Source organism: Rana temporaria, chromosome 4 (assembly GCF_905171775.1).
Source record: "Rana temporaria chromosome 4, aRanTem1.1, whole genome shotgun sequence".
NCBI lineage: Eukaryota > Metazoa > Chordata > Amphibia > Anura > Ranidae > Rana > Rana temporaria.
The window spans coordinates 2,710,087-2,723,071 of record NC_053492.1 but is presented as its reverse complement, the minus strand read 5'-3'; the positions used below and the strand labels follow the sequence as shown (position 1 = coordinate 2,723,071).

At 43.4% G+C, this 12,985-nt stretch overlaps 1 pseudogene; it reads right to left on the bottom strand.

Moving 5' to 3' along the window:
- The window catches only part of LOC120935222, an 87,570-nt pseudogene that overhangs the window by 68,501 nt on the left and 6,084 nt on the right, over positions 1-12,985 (bottom strand).

Sequence of the window (12,985 nt, the reverse complement as noted above, 5' to 3'; positions counted from 1 at the left end):
GTTTAACCACTTGACCACCGCCCCATGTCAAAAAGATGTCCTGTTTTTAAAGTTGAATATCTCGATAACGGCAGCAGCTGCTGCCACAACCGAGATATTCATCTTTTCAGGGGGCGGTGGTGTACACGATAACGGCGGTCTCCGCGGCGGATTCGCCGCGAGATCGCCGTTATCGGTGGCGGGAGAGGGCCTCCCGCCGCTCTCCCGCGCCCTCCGCCGCTTACCGGAGCCGTCGGTAGCGGCGGAGGGGATCGGATGTGTCCGGCAGCTAAGCGGGGACGGGACTGAAGGAGAAATCTCCTTCACCCGTCCTCATAGCTCTGCTGGGCGGAAGTGACGTCAAAACGTCAGTCCCGCCCAGCCTCTTAAAGAAACATTTTTTTTTTTTGTCATTTGAAAAAATGACATTTTTTTTTTTTTTTTTTGCATTTAAGTCTAAATATGAGATCTGAGGTCTTTTTGACCCCAGATCTCATATTTAAGAGGACCTGTCATGCTTTTTTTCTATTACAAGGGATGTTTACATTCCTTGTAATAGGAATAAAAGTGATCAATTTTTTTATTTTTTTTATTTCAGTGTAAAAAATTATAAAACTAAATAAAAATAAATAAGAAAACAAAAAAAATTTTTTTTAAAGCGGCCCATCCCGACGAGCTCGCGCGCAGAAGCGAACGCATACGCGAGTAGCGCCCGCATATGAAAACGGTATTCAAACCACACAAGTGAGGTATCGCCGCGATCGTTAGAGCGAGAGCAATAATTCTAGCCCTAGACCTACTCTGCAACTCAAAAAATGCAACCTGTAGAATTTTTTAAACGTCGCCTATCGAGATTTTTAAGGGTAAAAGTTTGACGCCATGCCACGAGCGGGCACAATTTTTAAGCGTGACATGTTGGGTATCCTTTTGCTCGGCGTAACATTATCTTTCACAATATATAAAAAAATTGGGCAAAATTTATTGTTGTCTTATTTTTTAATTAAAAAAAGTGATTTTTATCCAAAAAAAGTGCGCTTGTAAGACCACTGCGCAAATACGGTGTGACAAAAAGTATTGCAATGACTGCCATTTTATTCCCTAGGATGTCTGCTAAAAAAAATATATAATGTTTGGGGGTTCTGATTAATTTTCTAGCAAAAAAATTGTGATTTTCACATGAAGGAGAGAAGTGCCAGAATAGGCCCGGTGGTCAAGTGGTTAAAGCGGGGGTTCACCCTGTTAAAAAAAAAAAAAAATGTTTTTTTTTATTAGACCATTACATTCGGCATCGTAGCGCGAGCTACGGTATGCCGGTCTTACATTTTTTATCCCCGTACTCACTGTGCTATCGATGATTGAAGAATCCGGGGAATGGGCGTTCCTATGGTGAGAGAAGGTGATTGACGGCCGGCCCTGGCACGTCACGCTTCTCCGGAAATAGCCGAAATAGGCTTGGCTATTCACGGCGCCTGCGCATAGCCTGTGCGCAGGCGCCGTGAATAGCTGAGACCTACTCCGGCTGTCTTCGGGGAGCGTGACGTGCCAGAGCCGGCCGTCAATCATCCTCCCTCTCCATAGGCACGCCCATTCCCCGCGGGAGTCGGATTCTTCAATCATCTATAGCACAGTGAGTACGGGGTTTAAAAATTTAAGACCGGCATACCGTAGCTCGCGCTACGATGCCGAATGTAATGGTCTAATGACGGCGCTGTGTATATTTTGCTGTGACACATTACAGGGTGACTGTGTGCTGTGAGGGGGGAGAGACGCGCCAGTGGCTACTCCATGCAGACACAGCCTCAAGCTCTTGCCCTCTGCAAGCTGAACATGTGACCTGTCTGGAAAGCGGGAGGAACAAACAGAGCCGATGCACAGAGCCTGCCGTGTGAGCTAAGGGGACACCAACCGCTGGGTAAGTGCAGAGCTGAGGCTCTTTACTTTCCTACAGTTCACAGTCTCTCTCCAGTGTGGGGTTTGTCATTCTGGTCTTTCCAGGGACATGGCTGCTGATTGAAGATCGCAGTCTAGTTCTCCCTGCAGTACCATCCTGGCATGATTACTTTATGTGCAGTGCTCACTCAGTAGCCTTGATCTAATATCATCTTTCTTTTCTATTTGTGGGGTGCCTGTGGATTGCTTTGATTTTTTGGTGGTTTTTATTTGGTAATTAAAAGCCCACTACCTACTAACACCGTCCGCTGCCTACTGACACCGTCCGCTGCCTACTGACACCGTCGGCTGCCTACTGACACCGCCCACTGCTTACTGACACCGTCCTCTGCCTACTGACACCATCCGCTGCCTACTGACACCATATACTGCTTACTGACACCGCCCACTGCTCTTCTGACTGACAATGTCCACTTTTAAGGTAGGCTATGTTCCTATTTTTTTATTAATCTAATCATATTTTATGGGCACACAAATGCTTTTGTTTTATTTAACCATGCCCCTTTAAGTCCACCCCCTCTCCAATGTTTACACAATTTGGCCACAGCCACTGTTCACTGCAGCGCGCTATGCGTGCCTCCTTACTACTCTCCTAGGGCAACTCAAAGGTGTCCCGAGTCTCTTACCATCCTATAGCATGTACTACAAAAAAAATTGCTGTACGCCTCTAAAATGTTCTGGTTTGGCCCGATGAAATGGTGGCAACCCTAGCTCGCCCCCTCCTGGGAACTACATCTGTGTGGCAGGACGCTCTCTACGTGTTAGGGACTTCAAGGAGGGGTGAATTACTGGGCGTGCCGCAATTCATACTGGGAAATGTAGTTCTTACATGAACAAACAATGCAAACCAGGAAGTGAATGAGAAAACAGAAACTAGAATGCCGGAGGTGATATAGATGAAGGAATTTAATAGGTATTTACTCGTTTTTTAACAGAATCATTACACTATTCTGTCTGTCTACCTTGCAGACATTTAGCTAGATTCAGAAAGACCGCCCTAACTTTGCGGTGGCGTAGTGTATCATGTTTACACTATGCCGCCGTAAGTTAGCGAGGCAAGTACATGATTCACAAAGTACTTGCCTGCTAAGTTACAGCGACGTAACGTAAATCGGGCCAGCGTAAGCGCGCCTAATTAAAATTCGGCTGAGGGGGCGTGTTTTATGTTAATGGGGGGTGACCTGACGTGATTGACGTATTTTACGAACGGCGCATGCGCCGTCCGTGTACATATCCCAGTGTGCATTGCGGCAAAGTACGCCGCACGGTCCTATTGGTTTCGACGTGAACGTAAATTACGTCCAGCCCTATTCACGGACGACTTACGCAAACAACGTAAAATTTTCAAATTTCGACGCGGAACGACGGCCATACTTAACATTACTATTCCAGCTATTTGATGGAATAACTTTAGGCCTGAAAATACGTTACGTAAACGGCGTATCTTTACTGCGTCGGGCAAGCGTATGTTCGTGAATTGGCGTAACTACTCATTTACATATTCTAGGCCGACCGCAATGGAAGTGCCACCTAGCAGTCAGCCTAAAAATTACAGTTTAGGATACGACGGTGTAAGACACTTACGCCGCTCGTATCTGAGCCTAATTTAAGTGTATCTGGTTTCCAGAATACGCTTAAATATGCGTCGGCGCAGATTCTGACTTAGGCCGGCGTATCTACTGATACGCCGGCCTGAATCTGCCTAATTAATTTTAGGCAATTTTTTTTTTCCTTTAGTGACCCTTTGAACATTTATTTTGAACATAGCGTAGCGAAATTCTGTGACAAACATTTGTAATGTGTGCAGTGCAATATGTATGTAGGTGTGGCTTTTCATATGTGTGGGTGGGGGGCACAGGGGGCCCCATTATCTGCTCTTGCCCGGGGGCCCCATGAGTTGTCAGTCCGCCTCTGGTAATGGTAAACTAGGATAACCACCATCAACCTAGAGAATGATCAGAAAATCCTCTTTGGTATAAGTGATGAAGCTTTTGAGAAAGGTATCATTAAAAAAAAAAGACCAAGACCTACTTTAACCACTTGCAGACTGCCTAACGCACTATACGTCGGCAGATGGCACAGGCAGGCAAAGTAACGTGTATATATACACGTTGCTTTGAATCTGCCGCCTAGCTGTCACACGTGCGCCCGCCGCGGTCTCTGTGTCAGTGCCCGTGAGACCCGTGAACTTGATGTCCGCTGTGTCCCGCGATCGTGTCACGGAACGGCAGAATGGGGAAATGCCTTTGTAAACAAGAAATCTCCCTGTTCTGCCTAGTGACACAACACTGAGTGTCTGCTCCCTCTCATCACGGGGTCAACGCGCCCCCTCATCGCAAGACACTTTGCAATGCTGCGTCTGTACGCCTCAAGTAGGCGTACAGACGCAGCATTGCAAAGTGTCTTGCGATGAGGGGGCGCGTTGACCCCGTGATGTCACACGCCGCACCGTCGGAGCGTCGTACGGTGACGGCGGGGTTGGGGATCACATTCAAAGGCTCCCCGTCGGAGCCTGCGGTGAGTTTCGTGACTCTCTATGGGCTGAACCTTTTGGGATCTGAGCGTTTGGTAAGTAATCCGTGGCATGTAATTTCTGCTAGCCTCTTTAGGCTTTTGGATCACTCTGCTGCCTTGGCCGTTTGCCCTTTCTTGCTCTTTTTTAACTTTGCAGTGTGGCCATCCATGTTACCTAGTTCTCAGCACTGTAAACTGCTACACAGCCGTGCTGGGATTTTCTATCTTTGATTGTGAACAGCTGATCACCCTCTGCTGCTTGCTAATATCAGAGTTATATCTGCTTTCCACAACGCTCACATTCCATCTGCCCTAAACAAGTGCAGTTATCAGCCTTGGTAAGATTTTCCAGTATTCTTAAAGGGTCACTAAAGGAATTTTTTTTTTTTTGCTGAAATGACTGTTTACAGGGTATAGAGACATAAAAGTTAACTGATTTCTTTTAAAAATGATTAAAAACTGATTAAATTCAATCATATAATGTGCCTACAGTTTCACTTTCGTTTTTAAACTGGTTTCATGTTTATGTGAAGTAAAGAGACACACAGAACAAAAACAAACAAATCCAGGGGGGCAGTGTTTTGTTTTTAAAATGAATCTGATTGGTTCTGAGAAGTTTTAGACACACAGTAATGACAGCTTAGACCACCGTGAGAAAGCTCCCAGTACTGTGGTTATAAGCAAACAGGCAACCAGGAAGTGTGGAGATCAGAGCAGTTTTACAGCAACATCAAAGCAAAAACGAGCAATAAGGACATGAAACCAGTACTGCAGTAAGGTAAAGGAAGCTATTTAGCTAAAAAAAAAAAATTCCTTTAGTGATCCTTTAATATTACCCCCTTTAAAACTACACCCGGGAATTACCTGATGTGATAGCCTACGGGAGGATCGAGGCTGTATCTTTCTGGTGATGCTTGTTTGTTAGCAAGCTTGTTTTTTATATTTTACTTTATTTTTTACAAATTTTAAACAGATTTTTTGTATGGTACTACCAACATTTTTTACAATAAACTGATCTATAGTACCAACAATATTACCCAATGTGGACTCCCCCTTTTTTTCATTCCATGCCTATCATCTACCTGAACAAGGCCACGGTGCCCCGCCGAGGATGCTGCCCAACAACAGGTGGTAAGTAGTGTTGCTCACGAATATTCGTATTGCGAATATTCGGCTCGAATATGGCATATTCGAGTATTCGTGAATATATCGAATTTCGCGGCCAATATTCGCTATTCCGAATATTCGCATTTTTTAAATTTTATTTTTAAAACAGATCACATCCTAGTGATCTCCATCGACGTCTAAAAGCATTGCTGGTATGATTAGAGACACTGGGCCGAGTAGCTGAAGCGATCATTTTATATTGCAGAATATTCGCAATGCGAATATTCGGCAATAGGAATATTGCGCGATTATTTTCTCCGCCCTTCTTTTGCATCAGAGTTCTCCTACCACAGTTGTTAAAATTTCGCTATTATTTTCGCATTCGCATTTGCGAAATTTTGATAAAATATCAGGAATATTCGATTTCCGAATGAGCCAATCAGAGTGCTCCTACAGCAGTTGTCGAAATTCCGCAATCAATTTCGCATTCGCATTTTGCGAAATTTCAATAAAATATCAGGAATATTCGATTTCTGAATGAGCCAATCAGAGTGCTCCTACAGCAGTTGTCGAAACTCCGCAATCAATTTTGCATTCGCATTTTGCGAAATTTCGATAAAATATCACGAATATTCGATTTCTGAATGAGTCAATCAGAGTGCTCCTACCGCAGTTGTCGAAATTTCGCAATTATTTTCGCATTCGCAATAGCGAAATTTCGCAAACATTTCATTTCGATAAAATATCACGAATATTCGATTTTAGCGAATATTTCTCGAATATTCGGCTATATATTCGTGATATATCGCGAAATCGAATATGGCGTATTCCGCTCAACACTAGTGGTAAGCGAACCAACGGCACTGTTCCTGTAAGGCTCTACACCCCTTCGGGGGGACATCTGTCCGGTGAGTGGGGACATAAAGGGGGGACGCAAATATCGCATGCTGACCTTGGCTGACAGATGAGGCAGAGAGGAATTGAATGGCTAATCCTTAGATTGTACATGAATCACTGTCATTTCATTGGATTGTGGACTGTTTCATATATCTCTTGGTAGTTTGCGGAGATCTCATATAACCTGAAGGGAACATTGTTTTTTCTTGTTTTTTCCTTTGATGTCAGTCTGACCTAATCACATGGTTGTGTCATACTGCAGGGGCATGCTGTGTTGTTTCTGCCCTTCAATATATTGATATATATATTGCTGATGTTATAATTATACACGTTTGAATCACATTGTTGCATAACTAGGAAGCAGTCACAATTCCTACTGTATTTTTTACTTTTATTTATCTATTTTTCACTTTTCACTTCTATATTTAGAAATTTTTTCATTGGAGGAATTTTTCATATAGTAGTAATACTTCTTATTCGGATTTATATTTTTTCTTTAACCGCTTAAAGACCGCCGCATGTACATATACAAGGAAAAAGAGAATCCGCGCTTAGGATGTGTTAGTTTAGCTGCTGCCTCCCTAAAAGATCTCAAAGAGACCGAATAGTAATACAGAAAAAATTGGGATGGTGGCGCTGCTCGACCTATAAGGTCTGGAGATCCAAGGAGTGTCCTATAAAAGTGTTAAACCCTTGTCGGGTAATCTCAGACACAGAGGAAGCCAATGGTTGTGAGTTCTCTGTAATCACACACTGTTACCCTTTCAGCGTGTTTGGGTTACCCCTTTTATTAGTGCTATTGAAAAAAACTGGTTATATCAGTGCATAGCCGTAGGTGCTTCCAAAGAAGTGATTGACCCTTGAGTGAGACAAATTGTATAAATAAAAATCCAGTGAGTGAAAAACAGCCAAAATAATAATAATAAAGACTTATGTATGATAGGGTCAGGACTCTGTGCAGGCCAGTGAAGAGTCGGGACTCCAATCCCGATCAAAAAAATGCCTATAACCTAGTGCATCTGATATTGATTATACCAGCTCCAATAATAGAGATAGGTATAAATAAAGATATAAATAGTAGCAAATTAATGTAAGTGAAAATATATATGTGAAAAAATTCACCGTGCAAAAAACAGTTAATGTGAAACCAATAAGATAAGATCCTGCAATAAGTAGCAAAATCAAAATTAGATCCTTAAGGGATATAGATCAATAGTGAATCAAATACAAATAAAACAAATGTGAAACCAATCAGAGCCCTAGCAGGCTGTGGCTGACAATATTGATTGAAAAAAGTCCCTGGGCCAGATTCACGTAGCTCAGCGGATCTATAGATCCGCTCGATCTACGTGAATTAAGATCCGCTCCCGCAAGTTTAGGAGGCAAGTGGCTAATTCACAAACCACTTACCTCCAAACTTGCGACGGCGGATCCTAAATCCCCCGGCAGAATTCAAATTCCGCGGCTAGGGGAGTGTACTATTTAAATCAGGCGCGTTCCCGCGCCGATTTAAATGCGCATGCGCCGTCCGGGGGGAATTTCCCGGCGTGCATTGCTCCCACTGACGTCACTAGGACGTCAGTGGTTGCGACGTGAGCGGGACTTGCGACGCGCGTGTTCGTGAATCGGCGTACGCAAACGACGTAGGAAAATTCAAATTCAACGCCGGAACGCCGGCTATACTTAACATTGGCTGCGCCTGATAAAAGAAGGGGTAAGTATACGTCGGAAAACCGCTACGGAAACGACGTAAGAACACTGCGACGGGTCCGCGTACGTTCGTGAATTTGCGTATCTCGCTGATTTACATATTATTTATCGTAAATCAGCGGGAACGCCCCCGGCGCCATTTTTAAATTGAAAAAAAGATCCGACAGTGTAACACATTGTAACACTGTCGGATCTTAGCCCTATCTATGCGTATGTGATTCTATGAATCAGGCGCATAGATAGGACCAGTGTAAGTCAGAGATACGATGGTGTATCTGTAGATACACCGTCGTATCTCTTTGTGAATCTGGCCCCTTATGTGGGGTAAGGAAGTGGAACCGCACCTAGTTAGCAGATGATTTACCAACACAGGTGAAAAACATGTGGATAAATGAAATTAGGAGACAGGGAGTAGTCCCTCAATGCAGGATAATACACAGTAATCAACCCCTCTGGCCGTGATGCTGTACAGGATGGGCTATAACCCCTGAAAATAACTAAAGTCTCGTATTTGCCAGGCGCATTAGGTTCAAAGTTCAACCATCAGAGTAAACATGCCAAAAATGATGGGAAAGAGATGTGATATATATATAACACAGTAGGGTGACTTCAAGTGACGATTCCTCACAGATGTATATTGTGTGACTTTTGTGCTCCCCCATATGGGTCCCCACTCACCAGATGTCAGCACCCCTAAGGGCAAAGGGCGGTAGGTGGTGGTACCTTGGATAGTTCTGCTGGGCAATCCTCTATGCCGGATACGTGGAAGAAGCCGTTTTCCCAAAGCAGTATTAGGTAATGCCTAAGGAGATCTCCGGGTATGCACTCTTGATGTCACTCGAGCAAAAAGAAAGGAATCCACATAGTGTGATAGGTTTCAAAAAAGGATGCAAGCCTTTATTATAAAAAAGGGGATTAAACTGATAAAAAATATGTACAATGGTGGAACAGTTCCACTACAATCCCAGATACAGCTGGGTAAAAGTCCAATGCAGGAACTGGCTGATAAAATAAAAAAGTTTTAAAAACAAAGAAAGACAAAAATCAGCAATGTGGTTTAAGCCCTGCTGCCTGCCTGACCAGTGAGAGCTGGGAAGGCGATACTACCGGTACCACGGAAGACCAACAACGGTCACTCGTAGGTCTCCGTCCAGGCAGATCGCTGCTCGATGGGACAGCGCTTCGTGATTGACGTTTTCAAAGGTATCACCTTTGAAAACGTCAATCACGAAACGCGTCAGGTGACCATCACGCTAGCACGCACGCACGCCCTCTCAGCTGTCCATTCGAGCAGCGATCTGCCTGGACGGAGACCTACGAGTGACCGTTGTTGGTCTTCCGTGGTACCAGTAGTATCGCCTTCACAGCTCTCACTGGTCAGGCGGGCAGCAGGGCTTAAACCACATACATGGACATTTCTCTCTCGTTTTTTTCATTATTGAATTCATGAAAAAAGTGGTTGCTAAACCTAGATGTCTATTGCAACTTTTTTTTACAAATAAAGAGGTTCATATGAACATTTTTAAATTGGTTGCACTATGAAGTCCTCTTTTCTCCTCTAATTCCATTTCCTGATCACTATACCTCCGGGAGAGCTGCAAACAAGCCGCGCTGAACAGAGTGTGAGTGACCCTGGGAAGACGGATCTCCCGTTTCCTGCACCCCTCCGGTACAAAGAAATCCTTACCTTATGCCTATATGATCTCTTGTCATAGAGATCCATCTTTTCTTGTAAGGGGCCACACAGCCCGGATTTTTACATCTCTTTTTCTGCATATTGAAGCTGTACTATGTGTGGAGGATTTAACCGCTTCTCTGAGTGGTGACTCAGCGCTCTTATTCATTACAAGTGGACTACATGTTTCTTTACACATCTTGATAGCTTGTTACAGCAGACCTATTGATTCATTCACCATTTATTTATTTCTCATGATTGCCACCTTGCACAGTGAAGTAATATTACTGTTGGAAACACTGGCCATCCTGTGAATAGTGATCGAGTGTTTTCTATGCAGGCTGTACTATGTGTGGAGGATTCAGCCGCTTCTCTGAGTGGTGACTCAGCGCTCTCATTCATTACAAGTGGACTACATGTTTTTTACACATCTCGATAGCTTGTTACAGCAGACCTATTGATTCATTTACTATTTATTTATTTCTCATGATTGCCACTGTGCACAGTGAAGTAATACTACTGTTGGAGACACTGGCCATCCTTTGAAAAATGATCGAGTGTTTTCCTTTACATTCAGTGGACTTCATTTATTTGTTTTCCTTTTACCCAATTTGGTGTGTTAGATACACGGATTCACTATTTATTTATTATTGTTACATTTGTTACATTCTTTTTTTGAGTGTTGCATTTTCTCCATTATTCTCATTGGGGGTTGCGCTATATATTTGTCTTTATTACATCTGGATTTTGTACCTGGCCTTACCGATCTGCCTTTTATCTCACAAGTCCCACAGGGTCTCATGAGGGCTTCCTCATTCCTGCGTCCCACCGGTTGGCTCACTACGGAGAACTTGTTCTCAGGCCAGGCCCCACTTTTAATAGACATCTGGAGGGTCAACCAACTATCTCACTTTCTCAGTTCACTTCCCAAGTCAGCCCATTTCCTCAGAAAGCTTCACCCTTTTGAGGAACTCTGTATGGGAGAGGGTCCGATCCGGAGGTCCTTATCTACCTCCTACAAATACGTGTTAGATCTTCACGCCATTCTTAGCAAAATGGGAAAGAGACTTGCATGTCACCTTCACAGAACCCCAAAAAGACTGCATGCTCTTTTTCGCACAGAAATCTTCTCTATGCAGCAAATATCAAGAGACCACATATAAAATAGAGACACGCTGGTACAGGACTCGTTCTGTACTGGCTAAGATATCTCCTCTACAAACTGACCGATGCTGACATTGCGGCCTACACCCAGGCACTCTATTGCATATTTTTTGGGACTGCCCTGTGCGCCAAACTTTCTGGCAACCGGTACTTAAGCTCATACAGAAACTCACGGACGTCCCCCTTCAGGATAACCCGGCTGTTGTTCTCCTTAACCTTACCCCCTATCAAGGAAACGTTACCATAAATCCCTCCTCAAACATCTCCTTAATGCTGCCCGGGCCAGCATCCCACCTTTCTGGAAGCAACAGTCTGTGCCCACGGTGGCCCAATGGTTCGCAAGAGTGAGGGACATTGAGCAAATGGAAGATCTGACATCTGCACTGCGAGACAAGTCGGAGGAACATAATTCCAGATGGATTCACTGGAACCTCTTTCGTTTCTCTGGCGAATTCACCCAATACATGGCTGGATCCTCCGTTTAGGATCCCCAGCGCCAGTTCAGCGTTACCGATCTGGGCTCCCGGGGGGTAATTGCCCCTCCCAACCTGTCACCCCCCCTTTCCTGTTTTTTTTTCTTCTTTCCTTTTTTTTCTTCTTTCTTTCTTATCGTTTCTCTCAATAAAAAAAAAGAAACAAAATTTGATGAGCAACAGTTTTGTATGGTCATTATATCTCATATGCTCATTGCAATCTATCGGTAATGTGAAGTTGCTTTTATGATTGTATCTGTGTCTTATCTTTAAAAAAAAAAAAAAAAACGGCATTTTTTATGAAATACCTCAAGCAGTAAAAATAGCACCATACTGCATTATGACCACTAAATGGAGCCAAGGAAATCAGTACGTCCCGGGATTGGACGGGAGGACGTACAGCTGGAGTGACGTATACAGGCGCTTGAAACGCCGCTCGTTTTTGAAATAGTACCTTGCTGTACATATTTTTTAGATCGCATGTAAGCGCAGCTTTTTCCCTTTTAATAAATATCTGCCTGTGCTTACTACTTCACGATTGGAGTCCCCTCCTTTGTTTTTGTGTTTCCCCTGCTTCTTCTCTTGGGCACACTGACTGTCTGGACGGATAGAGGACCCGGTCATGGATATCTAAGGGGGACTAGTGGAACCTACATACGGAGGTCTGGTAGAGATACCTACAGTGGATGCACTTAATTATCTGCACGGAGAGGACCCGGTCATGGATATCTAAGGAGGATTAGTGGAACCTACATACGGAGGTCTGGTAGAGATACCTACAGTGGATGCACTTAATTATCTGCACGGAGGTAAGAGTCCCGGGAGCCCAGGGAGGGAGTATTACACCCGTCTGTCAACACTTTTTATTGGACTGCTTTGAGATTACATCAGCTACATTTTCTTTGGCAGCCTATGTTTATTTGAAGAATTACTACTAGCACCGGATCACCACATTTTTTATTTATCTATTTCTCATCCTATTTATGGACACTTTTTCACGGTTATAGACTCCACTACATTAATCATATATATTTTTATATATATATTTTTTATTTCTTGATGTTTGGATATTCTCACTTTTTCACTGGATTTTATTGAGCCTTTATTTGCTCTCTTCTGTGATATCACTGATTAGTATTTATATTTATATATTTATTTATATTTATATTTTTCACCATGTCTGCGTGTTAGGATGCGCGGAACCCCCACTCTTTTTCAATATTCATCATGGCTGGGTGAATGCCGCTCACATTCATTCAACCATTTTATTTAAAAACAGACCTCTAAGTGTTTGTGAAATCTTACACCACAAAATGTGCTCAGCCAATGAAAGGTAATGACTCAATTTTTATTTTTATACTGCTATCAATGGCCAACAAGGTAAAACACTTCATCCATGTCTTTGGTGATCTCTGATCTCCTTATGAACTGTTTCTTACATGATGAAGATCAGCCATGGAGTACATCTGAGGTGTATATCAGGGTGTGCTTCTTCCCCACATGAGACCTGTGATGT